Genomic DNA, 24373 nt, shown 5'->3' on the forward strand with positions numbered 1-24373 from the left:
TGAATATACAATTAAGGTATAGTGTATGATCAGTGCATATGGGTTTGTGCTTAAATTTTCCATTACTGCCTATAAAGACTAAGTAAAACATATTGAGATCAGAGTACTTTAAATTTTTTTTTGTGCTCATCACTATTGATTGATGTACCATACTACTAATAGCACATTTGTGTATTGTGGGCTGCCTCAGCTAGGCTGTAATCCCATCAGCTATCATCAATCAAACATGGCTAGGCATGAGCAGAGTTTATATGGAGGCTGTCTCGTTGGGAATACGGTCTTTTAATTCAGTTGATGTTCTGCTTCTGACCAAGTCAATTCTTCTTTTGCAGTAGGATGAAGTAAACCCAAAGAAATCCTTCACCATGTCAATGCTTTAAAATAGTTGCCCATTTCATGAGGTATAAATATGGATAGTTACATTTGGTGAAATTTCTCCATAGTGTAAATTGTATTTCTGTGTCAGTGATTCTCCCACAACTAAAACCCCATTAAATCAAAACCACTTGAGAATAATAAGTGAAATGATTAAGTCAACATTGAAGTGCTATAAAATTTGTCATCACTCATTATTCAACCTAAATTCTATAGTGCAGATAAGATATAATTTGTAGTCTTACTTTTTCTTCAATGAAATATTGTTGTCAGATGCCCAGAATTTCTGTTTGTTGTCTCTTGGATAGATATAGCATAGAGTAGAAAACGAAAGTCTTGTGTTGTACTATAAATGTCAGAATAAATTACATGCTGTATATATTTTCATATGGTGATGGGTAAGGCTGGAAGAATATCTTTGCGGCCAGAAATATTTGACATTATAAAGTACAATGGCTGTGAGGCTGCAGGTTTTATAAAGGCTTGAAAATTAGATTTATAAAAAGATTAACAGTGTTGCTAAAGGGATTTTCTGGAATAGGCAACATTAGAGTGTAGGGTGATATCCAAACACATTAAAAACATTCCCACTGAATAATAGTTGGAAAAAAATTATTGTATTTTGTGGTTTAAAAATAATGGTAATGATTTTTGTTTTTCAAATAGCAGTAGACATTTTTGGAAGAAAGGTGGTTTTAAAATGTATCCAATGTTTTAGGCCTATTAACTGGCATGCCCTCAATGGACATAGAAAATAGCTATTTTTTTTCAGTAAGAACATAATAGAAGAAGAAGTCTTATGCACCTCTATAGATTCAAATGAATAATTTGTCAATGGAGATTTCAATCCAGGAGCTATTTTAACAAGTCATTTTTGAATTTAAGTGCATGATTATTTTTTGCTGACTCAAATCTAACACGTTTAAGCACCTCACTGCCGTGAACTTTTCAATACGTAACAGGGGGATGCTAACAGGTGATTTGTATCTGTAGTGGTATTAAATGTACAGAATGTTAGGTAGTTAACAGATATCAATATCAGTGTCCTTACAGAATAAATGTTTAAGATTCATGTAATAAAATATAAATTAAGAAAAAGCTGAACTAGCGGCAATACATATTTTTACTTGCAAGAGACTTTACTTTTGGACAAACAAGTAAGCTGACCTTTTCAGCATTGACTGTGCTGAGGTTTATAATTCATAAGAATGGAAAAAACCTCAGATGGTAAATAATGGTTTGCAATTGGCTACAATAAGCTTTCATGGCAAAAATATGGCCAATACTTAGAACACATTTTCAAACCCCTTTTTCCTGATATCTAACCCATTTTTCAAATTCCTTCAATAGGAAAGAAAAATTTTGTGGAATATTTCAGTTAATGGAAGGTGCTTTAGACAAAGTTTGCTTTCATTTGGGTTTGATGAAATTTTTGCAATGGATTTTCAGTCCTAGATTTTCTGTTTTAAGTAATCCTTTCCTCTCAAATGTGTAGCTGATTTCCTGCATTGCCTGCATGTCAAACTGCAAATTACATTAAAGTGCTTGTACAGTTCATAAAAAGGTGTTCTTCTAATTGATATATCATACTGTTAGATTTCCAGGAGTACTAATGTTCGTGCTGGCGCATGGTATAACTGTTTGGCGTCACCTTCTCACCCATCATCTGCCTGAGGAATCTCTGGCTCATTTGGGCAGCACTTCAGTGTAGTATGGCTCCATACAACACTCTGCAGCAGGATTTTCCCATCCTGGAAATACAAATATCAGTAACAAGAGTAACAGAGCAGTAAGCCTTTTCATTGCTACTTGGGTTTCCTTGAAACCTACTGCCTTAAGGACCAAACCTTAGGTTACTCAAATGTAAATTCAAATTAAAGAAAAATGAGTTTGCTTTCCAGAAGAACTCTTCACTTGTGCTTTTGAATCTGTGGTCTCTTTTTGTGTCCAGAAAACTGAGAAGTTTTCCTTGTTAGGTCCTCTCAGACTTTATTTTGGAGTGTAATTAAACCATACATTGACAGCTGCCAGAAAAGTCTGGATTATGAAGCAGCTCTGCTTGTTACACCTTGTTGGCACTTTCTCCACACATAGGCCATTAAAATGGTTATTAAATATTGCTGTCAATCAGCTTGTTGAAATGACTCAGGTGAAAATAAGCTGCTAGGAAGGATTCTCCTGGACCCTGGGATCTTTTAAAAAGATAAACTATCAGTTTTTAAAAGATACATGAAAGGAGAAGACATTTTACATTTAATAATTAATACCTACCCCTCCTATTATCTTGTAAATTAATATGAAGGAATATCTCATGAAAGAGTGCCCAGAATCACTTATTCAAAATGCATAAGCAATGGACAGAAGTCAGCATTTCTCTAAACCAGATTTATAATCATTGTGTGGTTCTTTTTCAGACCGTATTCTAAGAGTCAGATTTTTCCTGTGATTGGTTTGTTTTCTTTTCCTTTCTGCCAACAAACTGATATTTTATTAGCTTTCAAATATTTTTCTGTAGTTTTCATAAGTTGAGTAGTGAAAATTTTCTTTTTGTCTTTGCAAATGAGGCTGAATAAGAGTCACTGATTTTCAGTGTCTCTGGGATCATGTTAAAGTAGCTGGAGAGGTTTTGGGACAGATTGTTACTCTTGCTAAAAAGTTGTTAATCAGGTAAGAATTGCTCTACCTCTGTTTTTGTTTCTCTCTCTTTCTCTGAGATCTTTTGTCAAGCTCATGTTGACGAGACAGCAGTGAAAAAGGTTGTTGAGAAGAACAGGGCTGTAGTGCCTTGAAGAACTAGTATAGGGGGCCCTGTACACTGACATCTTAAGATGCTCTAAGCCAAGTAAATTATGTAAAAAGAGACAGAATCATTCGCATTGACTTTTTACTGGCTGACAAAGCAAATTGTCTTTTCTATCATGTTGTGGACAATTTACATTATTTGTTAAACGATTTCTAAAATAGAATAAAAGCATCTGGAGGAAATAATCACAGAGAAAAGCCCAAGGGATAATCTTCAGATACAGCAAAATAAGTGGAGCCTTAGCTATACATGTTGTTTGAAGCATAATTCCATGCCCAGAGGAGCCAAGGGGAGAAACGTGGAATGGTTTCCACCAGGTATCGATTCAAAGCTTTGAGCTGGCAGAAACAGCAAGCCAATTTCTTACCCCTCATTTCTTGTCCCTCTTCTCTATGTAAAGAGCTCTATGTGCTTTTATCAAGCAATTTTTATAAACTCAGGATTTCTTCACAAGCTCTAATCCATCTCTTAATTCTAGGCTTTGGACCAAAGAATCTTCCCTGACCTTTCTTGCTTTCTTTTATAGCTAGAAACAGTCTTTATTGCAAGGGAACACTACATAAATCCCTAGAAAGAAGCTGTCTCTTTATATAGATTGTTTTCTCCTTTCTCAAAAACTATGAGGCAAGATTCTCAAGACAGCAGAGTCTCTGTGCAATAGCAGAATGAATATATATCTTTTTCTGAGAGTAGATACACTCTGGTGGGATGCTCTGGTGGATGGGCTTCCTAAACCAGTGATGTTGTTGATGTGAAGGAGGTTTGTTGCACCTTTGTGTTTTAGACAGGCTTGCAGCATTGCAAAAATGAGGTGCCTGGTGGGCTACTGAGAGAGGGACTAATATTTTGCTTTAAATGTTAAAACAGAATTTGAAATGTGGGGAGACCATATGGCACATGGGAGAAAGCTTCAAATTTCACTGAATTGCTGTTCACTAAAAATCTTCTGCAGGTTTAAATTTGTAGATTGGTAGCTGTGAATTTGTATTCCCTTCTGGACTGGAGAGTTTGCAGATTTCTGCATGGCCTAAACTAAATCCCTAGAAATCTGTCTGCAGCATGGATCTTTTGCTGATCGTGTGCCCCAGTCAAGTTGTTGTGTTGCAAACAGACAAGACTCTACTCACTGCTTTAAGGCAAGTGGCTGAACTTTACACCTGGGTTTCTGTAGGAGACTGGCAGCAAGGCTTCCCTTGGTTTCAGACAGATAGGCATCACTTCATTTTCTTTCATGGCATCACGTGTGTGTTCTGGCTACAGGCTGATCTGAGGAAATGAGGACAAGAATGACACAACAGCAGCATGATTCTTGGAAGGCTTTTGTGTTTCTTGAACTGTGGAGACAAAACCAATGACGTGTACATCACTGCTGTTGTTGCTCAGTTATCCCACTCATTAGTGATTGAGTGTTTCTAGAAGGAGATTCTTTGGTATCTGGGGAAGTGCTGAGTGAGTGAGTAAGTTCTTCCTCCTAGCTAACACTACACTCAACACCAAGGAGTATGTTTCTTTCAGTGTAGTGTCCTTTTGGAAGACAGCAAAGAAAGGAATTGAAAAACAGGCAAAAGTAGTTTACTTTGGCTGTTGATATTTCACTTCTGTGGTGCTTGCATGAGCATCCCAAGCTCTCTCTCAGGGATGATATTATTTCTCCATCTTCATTGAGAGAAATGTCAAGTGATAGAAACATGTTTTAGTCATATTTCTGTCTGCTTTCCATGTGTTCTTCCATAGCATACATGTGGTATATGTATGCTGGTTGTTTTGTGGATCAGGCTCTTCAGAATCGAAGCTGTTACTTTTTGTACTGTACCTTAAAAGAAACATACAGAACTGTTCTTTTGGTCAGGTTTCTGAAAGGGCTAAAAATGTCTTCAGTTAGCTTTTGCTTGGCACACAAGTGGTAATGGCATCCTTCAAGTAAGTGACCAAGAAACAAGCATGGGCAAACAGAAATAGTTACATATCTCTGAGTGCTACTAGTTGCTTTTTTCTTTCCCCACTCTGGGATTTCTTCTAAAATTCTGTTGGAGAACAGCCCCAGAAAGATAACTTGTACACTTACTATAAATATTTTCACAGTAGTAAAAATGTCTTGTGGTGGGACCACCCTGAACAGGAGAAAATGCAGGGTTTGTTAGAGCCAGGTTAAGAGAATGCATCATGTAGCTGGGGACACAGCCTGGAGAGGGACCTCCTGAGTTGTTGCACCCAGTCCTACTTCTGTGTTTGACAACCAGCTGTATCAGCAACTCATCAAACTCCAGTTTAAATATGTCTAGAGTCTTCTGATTCCAATATTTCTACCAGAAAATGTTCTGGATTCAGAATTTCTTGAAAGAAGTGCATGTCGTGCGGTCTGAATTCTGGTTGCGGTGGCCAAATGCTTCATTTCATGCTACTTTTTGAAAGAAAATGAAAACATTGATTTTAACACCTGCCATATAGAACATGAAATATACAGTTTCTTGTTTCTTTCACAGTAAATGTATCCTGACTTGGTAAAGGAAGGAGTGAGCTGTCTTTTTACAAATAGCTGTGTCCTTCTTGGACTAGATAGATTTCATTGGTCTATAAAGAGTATGCAGTTAGGAAAATGTGCAGGTAGGAAAGACTGAATCTGGATCTTACGTGTAGTTCATTGCTTTGAAAGAAAACATTTTGACTTTTTGTCATACCTCAGGCCTGGAGCAGAAAGGAGAAACAAGTCAGAGACAAAGGGTTCATTTTAATCAAGGGAAGGTCTGACAATTTAGGCATGACATGGTACCCTGTTTCCACTTAGGACCCCTAGCTACTTCACAAAATATGAAGAATGGAAAATCTGGATGCTGTGGGTTTGGCCCTTACGATAAATGCCACTACTGAGGTCCAGAAGTAAAAGTAACTGAATCATTTATGTTGTTTCTATTTTGTGGGATACTATCACATGGCTATTATTTCTCTTTTTCAAGCTGTCACTTCTACATTTTTCCTAAATCCCTTCAGTTTCTTTCTATGCCGTGTATTGATAAGGGGCCATGTTTAACTTTACTACAGGCAGTTCTTTCCCAGAGCTAGGTCTTAAAAAATCCACACTGTTTCTGGGGAGGCAGATTAATTTGTAAAACCTGGTGTTTCCAGTTCTTATCAAGGCCAGAACCTTGCAGGTCTTGCGAAAAGGAAGAGTCAGATGAATAAAAGCATTAATTTACAGTAGATTATCTGAGACTTTTCGAGACATGTAAACACTCTTGCTCTAACACATAATACACCTGCTGATTGACAGAGATGGAAGGGTAGAAGGGAGAGAGAGGCTAACAAATGAGAAAAAGGATCAAGTTGTGCTGTAGGCTTTCTACAGCTCTTCATTCTCAGTGGTGCTACTTACTAAAGCATTTGGGTTAAGTAAGATGCAAAAGTTTCATGGTTACTGGAGGGGATGAGAGATTGTATTTTCTAATTCTGGGTGCAAAGTCAGTTTAAAATATTTTTTAGCCTGTCAATGTACCCTTCCAGACAGGATTAAGATCAGTTAATCTGACAATTATTATCATCCCAAAGAGACTTGTTAACACCATAGTAGCTCTCAGTAAAAAGACTATGTTGCCTTTTGTGTGGGTCCCACATGTGCTCTGTGTACCTCTCTATAAAATAAGAGACTTATGTGTTTCAGTCAGTGTCAGGCTATGAATATGGAATCATTTAGTCTTGAGTGGAAAGAGTCTCATGCCTTGTAGAAAATAACTTGTTGCAAGTTCACTTGTTGTTAGTCCAGGCACTGTTTTGGTGTCAACTCTCACATTAGCACTACCAAAACAGGATATATTAGTAAGATAGGTGAAGATACTAAATTTCTTCCTGCCTGGATTGAAGCATACAAATAAGAGTTTTTCTGGCAGAAGATGTGGAAAGAGACTGAAAAGTGAAGAATTAAAATTACAGATCTGGGTCACAGAAGAAAAAATGTCTTGTTATTTGGACTCATTTTTGGTCAGGGGTAGGTGAAGGAGATAAGAGTGAAAATAACAGTTCTTAGTTGTCAAAACTACTGGTTTACTAATTAAATAATACAGTGTGGTAGAAACTTCTAAAGCTGGTTGAAGTTCAAAGTTCTTCCTTCTCTTCAAATTATCATACTTTTTTTTTTTTTTTAAACTGCAAGCTACTGTTTGTGTTTAGGACATGAGTATGTTTGCTTCACTTTAACTCAATTTAGGGCTAATTTAAAAATAACTAGTTCACTTTAATGTGCTTCCTGATGCTTGTAATGCTCTTTAAAAATGGAGTATTGGAGTACTGTATTAACGATATAGTCTGCTTCCAAATTCAAGGTCATAAAAAGAAGCTACTTCTCCCCTTCTATGGCATTGAATACTTTTTAATTCATTGATTTGGAGAAGCGTCCTCCAGCGATAATGAGGGAAAGTCTTTGCCATGTGGTTGGTAATGTGTGTTAAGTGTGTGTATGCTCTGCACACCAGAGCATACAGAGTCATTCTCGGTGATTTCTGTGAGATACATGCAAGAATAAGTGTAATATAATAGAAATGTGAATGTGAAGGAGAGCGAGACAGAGAAAGACAGATCTGCAGTGCTGTAACAGAGCTGGATCTCATATTGTGGAATGCCCTAGGGACCCGATTGTATCAGTTTACATTTCCTAGGCCTGTTTTGCAGAGAAAACAACTATTTTATATTTTTTTAAACTGTAAATGGAAGTCTTTTTTCTTTGGCTTATGGATTAGCATTGTTGACAAAGTACTCATGAGTTGCCTCCAGGTTGTTGCTGTAAGTTGAAAGCCACTGGCAGTTTTGTTTGTTAGAGGATGAAACTGTTTAGGAGAAAAGAAAGAAGAAAGGAAAGGATAGAAGGAAAAAGATAGGGTTTCCTAGGGGGTTGTTTTAAAACTCTATCTCCTTGCTTTGCACCTGCTAAGAAATTAGAATTTAAGCTTGCTTGGGTTCCCTATGGCTACTTGCTGTCAGTGCCTGTTTTGGCAACCTCTGAGCAAAAAGCATGAAACAGCTTTGATTCTTTCTTCTCCCCTCCTTCCCATCTGTTGCTTCACTCTGGATCATGAGGTGTGCCAGCCTCCTTGTGCTGGGAGTGAGATCAAGCAGAGGCTCTTCTATAAATGCTGACAGTGTCTGAGACCCCTATAATTGGCATTATCTGCAGTGTCCCAGATATCAGCTGAGGATCAATGCAGACAGAGCATGGAGCAACACTTGGAGTCTTTGCACTGGTATGAGTGAGTTTCTGAAAAAAGAAGCCTGGTCTTGCAAGCAAGGCAGTAAGAGCATTAGTGTTCTTTGAGACTGATACCTCTCTGAAACCAGTTTTAGGGTTAAAGTTATCCAACCAGTGCTGTGTAATTTTTTTCCATCATATACCACTCTAGGACTAATGTCAGCTAAAGGCAAACATGTATGGAAAAGGCTGGTACATGTACATTTCAGAATGAAAGCAGAGAAAATATTTGATCTTTCATTTTTTATTAACCAACCAATTTTCCAACAAAGCTGAGGTGGAACAGGTGTGGCCAATTCAAGGATTCTGCCTTTCCTGGGAACAGTGCCAGGCATGAGTGACTTGAGAGTATGGCAGATATGACACTTCCTTTGTTAGCTGCATACTCATGATTTTGAAGTGTGATTATGAAATTCTTCCTGTAACACATGAATTTAAAGGTTTTATTTCATTCTAACTGCCATTGTTGTAGAAGTGAAGGTTCCTGTCCTGGCTGTAGGAGTATAGAAAGCTAGCTGATAGGCTACCTATTAAAACTTTATAAAGCTATGTTACATAAAGACAGCTCTCCAAATTTGGCTGTATGTTTCAGTAGTGAAGGCTGATTTTTTTCCCCCGTTATAACATTTCATCCTGAATTTTCTTTGTAAAGTGGGCAAAAACAGTAACATTTTCTAAAATTTCCTAGTTTTCAGGAGAAAAGGATGCTGACAACAAAGAAAAGTGTGTTTAACAATATTGAAATTATTTGGATGAGAATTATTCTGAGAGGTGGAATTTAAAATTAAAATTTTCTCTCTTCCTTCTTTCTAGTCTCCCCTATTTTTATCCAAAACAATTTGACTTTGAGAGTAAAAAATATGTTAAGAGGGTTTTTCACGGAGAGTTTATTAAAGAGAAGGATAAAACTGTAAATGAATTCATGCAGAACTACAGTTCTTCAAGTCCTGCAAGGGACACTACTACCTCTGATGCTCATCAGAAGTGTTAGGAGATTGGTTTGAAATAGATAGAAGAAAATACTTTTTCAGAGTCTTTAGTGAAGAGCAGGAGAGAATTTTTGATTAATATGCTCCAGTAAGGGATTGGATGGAAGTTGCTGCCTTTTTATCAGTTTCTGAAACTGATACTGTGGTTACTAAAAGTTCAGTTTTTAGTATTTTCAGGGTACACTAGCATCTTCTGTCACTGACTTTGCTGCTTCCTGGATGTTGAAATGTCACTTTTTACATACTTGTTTGTCTCTGACTGTGACTGCTGGATATACTTGTGAAATAAAAAGAAAATGAACAGCTCTTGCTGTTTCCAAAACTGTCATGCTAAAATAAATCATAAGCATAATTTGGGAAACTTGTCAGACTGTAATTAGGATTAGTTTTATTGAAGACTGTGTTGTGCTGGTTACTAAGCAAAAGATATAACATAATTAATGACAGCCACTTCAAGTCACCTTGTATTATATGCTTTTTAACTGCTGATTTATTGGTGCAAAATTACAGTGAGGTGGCAGTGTGTGCCAGTTCAGCATATTTGGGTGAGCTGTTCAATCACCTCAGACATATTTCCTATTTGGGCTGGCAGACACAGCTTTGCATCAAGTGGCAAGGGAAGATAGATGTAGTCTGGAACTGTGCAGAAGAATGCTGCTTCAGGTATGCTCTAAGTTGATGTTTTTCCTGAGCATTTTACTGCTTTACCAGCACTATCTTTGTTCATATACCTATACAGAACTTTGACATAGTCAAGAAAAATCACATTGCAGCAGATCTGCTCTTCTAGACACATTCTCTTGCAAGCAAGATCATCAGTGGTCCTGCTTCAGCCAAAGTAACAGACTCCTGCAAATTCAGTCAGTAGCATGCTGGAAACAATGTGGACCTGAAGAGAGTATGAAGTTTAGGAACTACCAGGTTATTACAATTTTATGTTGACATCAGTGTTACCTTCAGCCTCAGGTCTTGTCACAGAGATATACAGGTATGGTTTTCTGATATTCTGTGCTGGTGGGAGAGGGAGGGATAGAAAATTACCAGACCTGCAAGAAAACGATTGAAAAAAAAAAATCTATTCACTTTCAATTGCAGATGCCTACTTAATAGTCATTTAGCTCAGAAGAAGCCACAAAATACTTCCCAACTGCTTGCAGCATCCTTAAAACCTTTAGTACAAAAGTTAAAAGCCTTAAATTTGGAAAGAAAACAGGGGAGACCAGGAGGGCTAAATTTTCACTGTACTTGGAAATATGTTAAACAGAATTTCCTATATGAGCTTGGTAAGCTGATCATGTATCACTGCACAGACTAGACCAGTGTAAGTATGGACCTGTGCCACTGTGATGCAAGGGAGAGTTTCTGGCATGTCAGTGTGAGGCACTAACAGGGTCTCAAAAAGGTAGAATTTCTGATTCTGCATAAGAAAGGCTGGTGGAGAGATTATTTCTGGTCTTTGATTACATGCACCCAGAGAATTTCAAGGATTGATGACCCAACTACTTTTCTTTCTTGGGGGTCACACAAGATTCAGTTCTCTCTTCCGTTTTTCTTACTCCTTTCCAGCATCCAAACACAGAGAATTGCAAATGTACCTAAGGATGTGAAAGGCAGTAATCTAATATAGTGAGAAAGAAGATAGAGTTTTGATCAAGAGAAGGGGAGACATCATTACAGTACTAGGAGAGAAGACACGTTAACAAGTATAATGAGCCAGAAGAGGTCTGCTGAATTGACTGTGAGAGTTATGTGGAGACCAGAATGCCTGGATTTTCACCAGGCCAAGTCATTACTGGAATTCATGTGCCTGGAGACATGCTCGCTTAGCTGTGATTTCAACAGTACTTTTGTGAATCAGATTGCGTGCTGATGCAAGTCAATTCTCTGACTATGGAAAAACACTTCAAAAGCTGAAATCTTTAGGAATGACACTTTGCTAATGCCAGAAGGACTAATACTCTATAGACTAAGTAGCAGAATTCTGGGATAACTTTCCTTATCAGGGTTCCTTGTTTTTCTTTGTTAGTTGCTAGAATATATTTCTATAATTATGCATTTCTCTGTATTGCATACAATTGGATACGATTAATTTATTGTGTTTGGACATTTGTTTTCAATTGAAGCTATTTTATTACAAAAAATAATTTTTTTTTATTACAAAAATAAATAAAATAATTTAGTGTTTTATAAAAAATAGTTAATATAAAATGATGAGAGAATGTCTGTGGAAAAAACTGCGTATCTAGAATGTTAAATACCAAATGGAAGGATGTGCTCTTCTAGATCCTGAAGTGATGGTTAGGATTTTTTATCTTTTGTCTGATGCTTCTAAAGTTTTCCATTGGTTACTTCAAGTACTGAAGTTTGAAAGGTCAGGTAATAGTCATGTACCTCATCACTTTGTGAAGCATAGTACTCCATTCACTGAAATTTTCATTGTCTCTGCAACACCGAATCTTTACTTGTAAATGAAATAGCAGTTCCTTGTGCAGCATATAGCTGTGGCAAGTGACAAAAGTATTTTTTAATAAATACGTGTTTCATTTTTTCTTACTGGCAGGATAGCTGGTGTTCTTGAAGCCCCTAGTAATTTGTCTCTGTAGATGACTGTCTTTGGTCATCACTGCCACACCTTCAAGCTGACATCAAGCTGAACTCCCAGTCAGCACAGACAGCAAGGAATGTACTGAGATAATGTATGGTAATGCAAAATACAGTACCATTCCTGTTATCTTTGAAGAAGAATGCACTGTACTTACTTTAAACAGTTTTTGAAGCTTTAAAGAATAAATTTGGATTGGAATACCCATAAAAAACTAGTTACAGCTGTGGATTTTTATTCCACCTAGCCAGAGGAGGTTCAGCACCTTTGAAGGTGTTAAACAAAACCACCCTTGCTTGTTTTAGCTCTATTTGAAATGCAGACGGGGGAAAAAAACCCAATGTTTACTAAAAGAGAGAGAACAAAACTGGCTTAAGGAGTAAAAGATATTGAGAAGTAGCAAAATACTAGCACGAAAAGCAAACCAAGTTGGCCTCTTAAAGAAATACCTGTAATGTGCCTTCCATCAAGTAAAGTAATGAGATGAGGAGAGGATTCCTCCACTGATACAATTGTTACTGTTTAATTTAAACCAGTAGATTTTTAATGCTTGCACCAAGAAAGAATCCCTCAGTTCTTTGTTTTTCTTCAGCCTCGTCTGCATCTTTCATTTGCATTCTCAGATGCCAGTAGAGCGCGAGACTTTGATCTTTCACATAATAATTTGCTTTAAGCAAGTCCTTAGTCCTTTGGAATCTGTTTTACCTTTGAACTAGCATCTCATTTATATTTTTCCAGCTTTGAAAAGGGACCAGGAGCCACTTGTAAACACTGTTTCATTCAGGCTGTTTTATAGCCTGTCTTCTAGGAGGAAAAGTTCATGTCTTCAGTGTGAAGGAGAACTTGGTTCAAAGTCTTCTGTGTGAATTTTGCATAATTCCAGTGCAGATGATTTGATGACTTGGTGTCCTGGTTTACTAGGTTCACTACAGAACTGCAGTGGTCCTCTGCATAATATTACTAAGATCTTTAAGAATTCTTCTTTGGTGCACATTGAATTAGCTGTGTACTCTGTGTGGATAGGAGTCAGAACAAAAAGACTTCCTAAATTCAGGGACTATTAAATTCTCATTCCATACTAGGCATTCTTTTGTGCCTTTCATTATACTGAAGATCTAACAATTTATTCTTTCTTCTAGTAGACATTACAATACTTGTTTTGTGCAAGTTATTCTTATATTTTCCGAAAAGAAAAGCCTGTATGCTCAGTCATGGTCTACATCAAACGTCACTGATGCAGCAAAATCTTTAATTGGATTTTTTCTTTTAAGAGGAATGATCAGAAATTGTTTTTTCTGTAAATAATAATGAAGCAGGATGGTTTGGGAAAATTATTATTCTAACAGAGAAAAATCATAATAGAAACCTTTTAAAATGAGACCTGTATTATCTTCATGTAAATTATTCATCGGTTATCAAGTTTCGATGAGGTTTGTGAAACTAACTTTGTTATGATTCTTTAATAGAACTTTAATATAACTTTAATGTTTAAATCTGTGATGCAGAGAATGGAATTCTACTCAGGGAAACCATTCTGATTTCTGTATAATTGGAAAAGTTTATATATTCAATGGGCTAGTAGTACTGGGAGCAGACATCTATCTCCATGACTTCATAATATCGTGGTATAACATGGGGCATAAAGAAGATTGTACTTGGACAAATAGTGCTGTTTCAGGAGAAGAATGTGCTACATCTGTTTTGGTATCTTTCTTCTTGCCGGGGGCTGATCAGGAAGGTTCTCAGCTTCCGTACCTGACAGATGCAATTGATTGAACTGAATTTCTGTCTGCTTTATGTTCACTTCATTCAAACTTCTTTTTATGGCTTCTTTTACTTGTTCGGTTTAACTGCTGTTTTTCCTCCAACATCTTTGATACTCATATGGTCATTCAATTCTCCGTGTCACTGCATTTTGTGTGTATAGTTTGCTCTCAAATACAACTGCACCATGTAAAGCTGTATAATAGAATTGTTAAGGTCATCACCCTGCAATTCGTGAAATGCAAAATATGTGGAGAAAAAGTAGATGTACTTCTTTGTCTGCAATTCTTCTGGTTCTTGAGTACTGAAAATAGTTATTTCATTTGGCCATGACAAGTGTTCTCTGTTTAGACAGAGTAGTATTCTAAGTAAAACATGGACACTAACAGAAAAATATTTTACAGGAAATAAATGAGTAAAAGTGTACAAAATGCTGTTATTTAAGACATATTTTTAATCAGACTTTAGCATAAAATGCTCTCTTTTGAACTAAGATTGTAAATTGTAGTGGATTTGTGGAGGCCTCATTGATCTTTGTTCTATTCTGCTAATTTAAATTTGAGGTAATATTCATACTGTTTGACGAAGTCCTAAAGAATGATGGACTACTAAACTTGGAAAGATCATCTACTAAACCCTGGGGAGCACAGAGATTGTGGTGTTTCAATCCTTAGAAATACTCAAAAGCAGGGGAGTTGGACAAGATAGCCTCTGGAGGTTCCTTCCAGTCCCAACCATTGTGTGAATCTGTTAGAGGACTGCCCTGATGCCATGTTAAAGGTACTTCAAAAATTTAGTTTTATGTTTTCTGTCATCTGTTTCTGAATTGGCTGTAGGATTGCAGGGAGATCTCTTTATCTCAGTTCTCGTTGTCTTTTCAGACTTGTGTGATGCCTGTGAACAGGATTTCTCAGTTATTTTTGCAGTAATTGCTGATTAAACCCCCCCTACATCTGGCACAACTTTGTTAATATAATCCATTTTTCCAAGGAATCTCAGTATCTCTTCTGTTGACTAGACATGATGATAATGCTGTTGTTGTACTCTGCCTGCACATCTCAATGCACTAACAGCGCTCTTTACTTCCAATACAACACTTCCAATGTATGTCTGTTATGCTTTTTTTTTGTGTGTGTGTTTGGTTTTATCTTGGCCTTTTCCTAATCTTTCCAAAGTTGTTGAATGCCTCTTGCTGCTTTCTCTTCCTGTTTTTTTCCATAGGAAATGTTACTCTGTAAAACTTGACACCCTGTCTGCGCCATGATAAGATGAATGCATAACCTTTTCAAATGGCATCTGCCTGAATTTTGCACATTTATCTAACACAGGAATACCTGATATCAATGGCCTCTCAAATTACTTCCTTTTGTAGGCAGTAAAAAAAGTTCCAATTTTAAACAGATTCTTCCTTGTGCAAAAGCAAGGGAAGACGTAGCTACTTTATGTTTTCTTATTATATTCTGCAGTTGTCTTACTCTGCTGTAACTTTGAGAACAGTGAGGCTGCAGTGGGGTTCAGTTCCTGCAAGCCTACTGTTATCCCATAGTGGTTTGTTACTAGTGTGTTGGGATTATTGGTCTCAGTCAGCAATGAGCTGCGTACATTGTATTTATTTAGATCTTTGGATAACGAAGTAAGGATTGGTACAGAATGTAAACTCTGGTGGAGGTCACATTAGACACTGAAAAAAATGCAAATGAATTACTAAAGTGAGAGGAAAATGTTATCCCCCACTGAAGTAAGAAGCTGCTTACCAGCCGGTTTAGCAGGAAGATGTTTTTTAGTCTAATAAACAGATATTTGTATATCTAAGGAAGTGAACAAGCACTATTAAGAAAAATGGACAGACTGTGTCTCAAAAATGGAGGAAACAGAAGGAGTCAGGATGAAAGATCTAAATCTGTTTAGATCCCAGGAACATTTCAAAGCCTATTCTGATTTAACTGATGAAGGAGTATGAAGATCTCAGAGGGAATGGAGGAGTGCTCCTGAAAGTAATCAGTGAGACGTTCATCTATTGCAGATGAATTCTCCGACCAGAACTTGTGAATAATTTTCTGATGATAGGGAAAATGTGAAACATAAGGTGTGCACAAGGACCTGAGCTGTGATTACCTCCTTGTCAGTGCCGGCTCAATATGGGTGTAGGTACGGATCAGTGTAACTACATTAAACATAGATTTTGTCTGTTTGGTAGTAACTTCAGTAAGCATTCAGCAGTGTTGTCAGTTTTGAGAGTTATTGATAAAATATATGACTGATTTTTCCCTGAATTTGGCTTAATGCCTTGTGATTTAATGCCTTGAACAAACAAGGCATACTTAATATAAAAGTGTACCAATGCCATACGCTGGGGCATTTGTGTATCATAAAAGTAAAAAGGAAATGCTAATAGGAGTAAGTGTTACTGTCATCATCCCCTTTGTCCACTCTGTTGGTGGAATGGAGGGCTGTTATCTATCACCTTTTCAGAATTCCTTCCCCCACTCTGACGAGGACTGTTGCTTGTCCAGACTGTCACTGTGTGTGCAGCTCCACATGTTCTCTGAGCTCTGGATGGTTTTCTGTCTTGCATTTATTTCTGGTGAGATATTGGATTATCAATCTTACTGTCTGTGTCAGAGATTTGACTGATCTCTGTAAACTTTGTTCTGGACTAGATGCCTCCTGTTGTTTGCCAGGGTCTGCTTTTCTTTTTTCTGAGGAAGTCAGGAGTCTCTTCCTGAAATACTTGTCCCAGGTCTGTCCCGATCTCTTTTGTTGTCAGCTCTGGTTAGCTCTTGCAAACTTAAGTAGTACAGTTCATTTGGTATTGGTCACCAGCCTCTCTTTAGTGTGTCGCTATTCTTTTGTAACTTCAAATAGCAAATATGTCTTTCTAGAGTATTTTATTTATACAGTTTGCAGTATTCCTTTTTTGTGACAGATTTTCATGTTTTTTGTTCTACTGAGTTAATTGAAACTATTAAACACTTAGAGTATGTCTGGAACCACAACTGTCAGAAATAAGGCTACTTTCTAATTGCTGTCTTTATTGTCACTAGTATCAGTTGCTTCCAGGTGCATGACGAAGCAACATTTTCATCTCTTCCCATTGTTTTTCATGCTCAGAGAGATTTTCAGCTGTGGTGAAGGTTTCAGCTATTCTGCTTTTCCATCTTGCTAATTTCTTTGATTTCTTTTAATTACTTCCCCCCTCTCCCTCAGATAACCATGTGGGGTTAAGTCTGGGCCCAGATGCATAAGAAAAGACCCTCTTTATTTGGAGACATGTTACTGCCTGCCTCTGCATATAACAGGGTGAGTACAGGGTGGAGCCCACCACTCAGCTCTCCAGCAGCAAGAAAGTGAAGCTTCTTGGTGGTTCAGATCTTGATGCTGCATTTTACTGTGGGAAATACAGGGTAACTGTGCCGAGGCATGATTTTTTTCTGTCACAGTCTTGCATACCTCCTTTTTAATTGTGATTTCTTCACCTGTCATGAGTAGCTGCACACCACATGGTTGGCAGGCTGTGCCCGTGCTGATAGGTAACAGAATGAAGTAGTAAATTCACTTAGTTAAATCTCTCTAGGAAATCTAAACCCATCAAGAGGTTCACCTTGGACTTCCGTATTCTGATCGATTAGGGTGTAATTTGAGCCTCTTGTGAATACGGATTCTGTGACAAGACTTATTTTATATGGTTGCATCTATAGGTATGAGTGAGAAGGAGAGAGTTTGGACTTGCATGAGGACAAAGTGAGTCCTCTGTTATTTGTGTTTCTTTAAAATTCAAGATGATGGGGTTTTATTGTGATATGTCATAGAAAGAGACATAGAAAGAGATATTATTTTATTAAAATAATTTAATAAACAAACTGATGAATCTATTACTATTTTTAATGTTGAGATAGTAAAGTTTTATCCTGATCTATTATATCGAAATGATTTGCATAAGAATGTAAGATAAACTCTATTCTAGGACTTAGCATACACAGCAAGATCTAAAAACAGTATCTCAGGAGCTATCCAGCACAGTCCATTTGCATTTCTTCATCTTACTCTGGAACAGAATAAAAATAGATACAGTCCTCACAAAAACATTGCCTTCAGATGTAGTGCATATGATTAGATACATTGTAATTTTATCTCCAGGTGAAATATAAGTTACTGCTAATGCTAAATAACTGCCTGTCTTTGCAAAATTCCTATTTCTACTTTCCCTGTTAAACTGTGCCCATCACCTGTGAATGTGATCTCACTTAAAAGCAAACATAAAAGAGGTAAATCTTGGTATATAGAGTGTTGACTTATGCAGACATTCACCTCTTTATTACTGTGGTGCAAATCAGTTTAATGTGTACCAGATGAAAAAAAAAATCTCATTATTACTCTTAAGTAAAATGGAGTTCTGGAGTTTTCTGTGTACCTGCAGCTTGATTTTGCAGCAAAGAGAAGAAATATGGCTGTGGCACTTGATCATTTTCTTTGCAGCAGCATTCATACTGATAGTGCTCGGTAATCAGTGTCGTGTTGTTTTCAACCATAGAATCCTCATGCTCTATTAACTCTGGTGGTAGGAAAATGGCTGTTGGCAATTTTCCATCATGTCAGTGCTCTTAGTATTTACGTTAAAAACAGTATTTATGAAGGCAACAAAAGTATTTCTTGTTTTTTCCTCTCTCCAGATATTTCGGTGTTGAGAGTGGGAATGTATTTTCTCTGTTCATCTATTGCTTACGTACAATATAATTTCTTGTTTATATTGTTTATATGTTTATTGTACAGGATGCATGTACAGTACTGCCCCTGTTACCTGGAGTAAGAGAAACCTGAGCTCATTTCAGCCTGTGTCCTGGTTTGAGCCATACAACTCCCTGTTCGAATTCCCACATAAGGCTGAAACTGAGAAAAAAAGTTTATAAAGAAACTTTGTGAAAGATTTTTTTCCTTGTTTAATACTGAGCAGAAATTCATAATGATCTGTACTGGTATTATTTTAAAAGAAAGGCATTGCTCCTGTGCAGATCGATACAACCTAGATGATGCACAATTCATCCTCAATGGGTGATTGCATTCATTTTTCATTTTAACTTTGAATCATTTGATATACTTTGAAATAACAAAGCAATGATCTATGGACTAGGGGTATCAAAACTGAAAGAAATTTAATGATATGCATGTCAAATAAAATCAACAGATTTCTATTTTATTTTCTTAAACTATAAACTAGCTATCACCCAGTGTCAAGGCTCAGCTGCTTCAAAACATCTCAGTTTTTCTTTCTGATTTTCTGCATATTCTTTCTCCTTACCCTCCCCAGCTTTCTCTCCCACATCTTTTTTCCCTCTTGGATCCTTCAATATTCACATTACATTAAACATCTGCTCTATGTATCAAATACTCTGAGAATCCATCCATTGTTTATGTCATTTAATGTTAAGTAATACTTTATACAGCAATAAGAAGCAATAAAAAACCCCAGCAATAAACTGCTGTGTGGTAGTGATTTCTCCTCAGGGTCTGCAACAAGCCATTTGATTTGACCAGAATAACAGCGAACAGTTTTAGACCTTTGCCTTAACTCTGCAGGCCAGTGTCCGTGTGGGTTGTTAAGTGTCAAGCTTACAGAAGGGTGGTGGTGGTATAGGAGATAAAAACTGATGGGTGCCAGAATAAGTATTTGGCTGAAGAGAAACATTCATCACAGGTTTCCTGTGGGGGTGCCATCCAGGTTATTTGCGTGCGTTTGAATACTTCACATGTACTGAGATAAGACATGTACTGAGATAAGACATAACAATACTATTAAGTTTAAAGACAGCTAATTTAGTGTATTAAGGTTCTAACTGCCAGAAGTGAAGTACTGAATTGATTTAGTTTTCAAGAAACATGCACTTAGTATTTTCTGAAAATAGGGTATTTCAAAGTGTCTCAAGGTTAACATGGGCTTGAGAGAGCTTTTACCAACCCTGGGATGTTTGGGTTTTTTGGTGTGTCATCCCATTGTGTCGTTCCCCTGCCTGCCTCCTCCCTCCTCCACACATCATTTTAAGGGGATGAAAATATATAATGAAGTCACTTGGCTTTTCAGAACAAACTTCTTTGACATATACCAATGAAACAGTGCAGAAAAAAAATCATCACAGCTAATTTAGGTATTTTTTTGTAAGTGCCATTATCAGTAGTTCTTTATCAGTAGAAAATTTGAGTATTTCTTACAATAACTACTGTTTGACTTCATGTTTTTTAATGAGATCTGTCACTTTTTGTATTTGGCTTGTTCCTTAAATCTGTATCAATCATGAAATGGTATTGTGCTACAGAAAAGCATCTTCTGCTTAGTAAAACAAATTACTTTGATTAAGGAATCCGAGTGGCAGAAATATACACCCTTCTGGTAAACAGTTCTTTTTTTTTTCCCTGTTGGTACAGTAGCATTCATTTAGGAAATTGCACAAGGCCTTTAGAGAGATTTAATAAAGCTATTGATTGCATTATGCAGTACTAGAAAAGGGTGAAAAACATACTTATGGCTTGACTTAAATAAACTGATACTAGTCCATGCTTCCTCTTAACTTGTTGAATTTGTTGTCAAAAAAGTGGAAATCCTGAGAGCAAGATACCTGTGCCAATATCCTGAAGAAATGAATGAAAATAACATTGTGAGAGGCACATAGATAAATTCAAATTATTTTTGTAGTGTCATTTTTTGTAATAAAAGTAGGGATTATAAGGAAAAAAACATGGAGTTCATGGAGTGAACAGTTTATCCCTGCATGCCTTCTGGGTTTATTAAGGAAAATGTATGTGTAAAGATGCTTGACAGAAAATTCTTGTCTCTCACTCTGTTCTCATTTACAACTTGCAGTGTTTCATGGGTCTCTGATATTTATTTGGGAGACTTCTCCTGTACGCTAACAGAAAAAGTGCAGAAATAATTCATACATCTAGTTTTTTATCCCCTTATTGCTTTTTAACTTCCACCATGAGTACTAGAAATTTAATACTGTCATATGTTCTGTAATATCTAGCCCTTGGTTACATTACAATCAGCAGCTAAAACAAATAAGATTGCAGTGCATAATGTTGGTAAATGTGGATGTCTGTTGGTGTTTATTCACGCACTCATATTTATATGTATAGTGAGGATGTGTGCATGTGTGCAATATCCTTGTCCAGCTTCAAATGGAGGTGGTTAAATGTGGTGGAATCACCGTGATGAAGAAGCTGCTTTGATGTTTGCAAGAGAGTAGGATGGTAAAGGGGGGGAAAAGGCCCCATAGATTCATGGCACTCTGCATGAGAGAGCTGGATCTTTTTGCATTTAACCCTTTTCTGTTCTAACCTTGCTGTCATTTAATGTAAGAGTGATGTTCCCAGTTTGTGCTTTGGGGAATATAATGTTTTTTAACAGAACCTAGAATATACCACACTGAGTGGCAAAGATTGAAAAACAGTATCATTTGTGAAAATTGCACAGACACTAAGTTCATAGATAAAAAAACCCCATAAAATGTGTATTTTCTTTGTGGCCAGCTTAGGTGTGAAATTGCTAATTTCTGTTTTGCCGTATGATGATAATTTGCTGATAATGTCAGAGGATTATATTTTGATGTAAGCTCACCTAGTTATGATGCCTTAATTAAATGTTTGGAAATAAAACAAGCTGTTGAGCTATGTAAAATTTTTGTAACTTAATTTATTTTTCATGAAAGTCACGCAGAAATAGATTTTTAAAAATCTATTAAATCTATTAATCTAATCCAAATGCTGTCTGTTCTTCTATTAAAGTAATTGTACCAGTATAGCATGTTAGTGTGAAGCTCCAACACATTTTTGTCTCGTGATTTTATTTTAGATGTATAATTTTTACTTGTTGGTAATGAATTTAGTCTCTGTGAAGGCCAGGAGGTAGAAACCCTTTATAATTCCAGCACTACATGGGACTCTGCACTGCTGTATCAGGAAATCTCAAGTAACAGTTTTATGACGCATGAGGATATTATTCTCTGCAAGCAATAACACACATTTCTATTTCCCCAGCAATATTCACATAATCAAACATTCACAAGTGCTTTACAAAGAATTTAATTAAATAGTGTGCAGAGTGACTGGATGCAGCATCAACACAAGATGTTGGATATTCAGTAGTTCCCATTTTGCACTTAGTGTGGAACACTTTCATGCAGTAATACGTGTGAATGATACTTCCATCAAAATGTGCATTCTCACTCCTCCCTTTGTACCTTACTCCTTAAAAATGACACTAAAACCTTAACAGATGTCACCTCCAGAATCACAGGATACCTTGCTCAGGGCTCTAATGGTGTGATAAACAGGGAAATACAAATTCTCATGTTGAGACTTGAGCATCACATGTTGTTCCTCTGAAATCAAGCATTTATTACTCTCCAGAGAAAGATACAGATTATTGTGTCTTTTACCACAAAACGAGACGTGTTTGGAATTTTATTTAAAGGTAGTAGAAATTTTTGAAGCTATCAAAGACCAGCCACTGAAAAATTAACATTGAGACTTGGATATTCAGAATTTAGATGTAGACAATAAGAAGCAAAAAATTTTGTGGTGATGAGTATTTTCAGAGACCATTCTGTCAGTCAGTGGAGATTAAGAAAGTCTCTTTGGCATTAAAGTGCAGTGTATCAGTCCCTGTACGAAGAAATGGTAGTGTGCTCATATTCAGTCAACATTATTGGTGTGCTCATGTCACCTGCAGGGATTACCGTTGTGGAAACTGACAGGGTTATCTAATATGTTTTGTTTTCTCTCTTCAGAAAAGCCCTTTCAGCAGTAGCCGGTGCGTGAAAGGACTTTTCAGGCTTGCAGAGAAATGGGGCTGTGTTGGATGAAAGTGATTTAAAATATCCCTCTGTGGCTGTCTTCCTGCAAGGCAGTTATCTGTCCATCAGATTGGAAGGTTTTGTTGGTGTGTCAGTGCTGTAAAGTATCAATCCCAACCAGAAAAGCAATAACAATGACACAAATAGTGAAAGTCTGTAATTAGCCTATAAATGTGTTTAGTGTGAGACCTCACCCTTGTTTCCCGGTTCCACAAGAGTTATTCCAGTTTATTACTGGATGACACTGACAAAATCTGTCCATTTTGGCTGGAAAGAAAGACCAAAAACTACAAATGAACCCAAAGGAGAATAAAGAGATGAAAGGACCAGTGAAAAATAGGGACCTGGTTTTACTTTTGTGCTCGTTCTCTTCTGTGTTTGAAGGGAAGTGCTGGAAACTTAATTGGGGTAAATAAGAACAGTATTCATCTTCTGAAGACATCTTTGGAGGAAAGTTTAATTGGTGTAAGAGAAGTTATGGCTTTCTTTACAGAGTTGAGAAGGGGAGAGATGCCTGTTTAATGTTAATGAAAACTTGCTATTAACTTCAGTTATTCCACCTGGTAATGTTTGTGTCTTTTTTTTTTTTTTTTCCCCATTCCTATTCCTTCTTTGTGTAGCAGACAGGAGCTTTTCATTTTGCATGTAATTTATAAAAAATTGCAGTTATTCTAAAAAAATCATATAGTTCAAGCTTCAGCTGAAGAAGAAGAGGAAAGCATGTAGTTCTGAATTTACTCGCGTGCCTAATCTTGAACACCATGTTTTGGATTTTTCCTTATTTTCTTTAATGAGGCTCATGTTCTAGTGTTTGCTCTTCTATAAAATATTTATTCTTTAGCATTTGAAGTGTGTCTCTGTGATTTGGATGTTTTCTGCGTGTATTTGGAAGTAGCTGCTAGACTTGCCTTGAATTCACTAGGAGGCTGGTATTTTTATGCTTCTTGAAGCAGGCCCTTTTTAGGAATGCCAGAATATACCCAAATTCTCATTTCCCGGTATTTCAGTGGCAAGTTCCTTTGAATCTTGGAGCAGGGTTGCTGCAGTCTGTTTGTTCTCCAAGCCAATTCCAGCACACGCATCGGCAAGCCAAAACAGACAAACCTAGGAGAAGTGTCAGTGCTGTAATACAATTTATAGTATTGTTTAGAATAATTAGGTCAGAATTTCTCTTCTTCATGTTAGGAAGTCCCCCAGTGAAGGACCACCTAGACAGACTTGTGATAACTGCCAATGAGCTGTCTTTGGAAGCAGAAGTACTAGAGGCAAATGAGAGAGGAGTGTGGCAGCCAGGCTAATTAATTGAGAAGTCAGGCTAATTAGTTTGACTGGAGGGAGCACCATGCTGATGTCACATTGTAGGTTCCAAAATGCTGTCTGATTTGTACACAGGTTGTACTGGGTTTCAGATAGACGAACAAGTTGTTTTTGGGCTCTTTCAGAAGTTTTTTCCTTGAAGCAGAATTGTGTGTTGGTTCGTTTATGAACCTATATTGAACCTATGGAAATTTACTGTAATTTTAGATTTCTTTCCAGACTGGTAGTCAATTTAGTGCCTTTTCAATCTTCTGCAGTAATTTTTTTCTAAGACATGTATTGTAGTATTGAGTTGTTCAACCTTATGCCACTGGGAGAGATTCCTTGGTGCTTTTTTTTACTCGTTGAAGGACCGTCCCATCTTGTTCCTAATATTTTCTCACTTAATAAATACAAAACTGAAGTAAAGTTCCTTAAGTTGCATATGGTTCCGTTGTTCAAGCT

The 24373-nt window shown here is 36.9% G+C and overlaps 1 protein-coding gene across 1 annotated transcript in view; it reads left to right on the top strand.

Annotated features, from left to right (window-relative positions):
- Nucleotides 1-24373, top strand: part of TRHDE (thyrotropin releasing hormone degrading enzyme) — a 198142-nt gene that overhangs the window by 53585 nt on the left and 120184 nt on the right. The window lies entirely within an intron of this gene.

Source organism: Pyrgilauda ruficollis, unplaced genomic scaffold, assembly GCF_017590135.1.
Source record: "Pyrgilauda ruficollis isolate IOZ18807 unplaced genomic scaffold, ASM1759013v1 scaffold19, whole genome shotgun sequence".
In the NCBI taxonomy this organism is placed as follows: domain Eukaryota; kingdom Metazoa; phylum Chordata; class Aves; order Passeriformes; family Passeridae; genus Pyrgilauda; species Pyrgilauda ruficollis.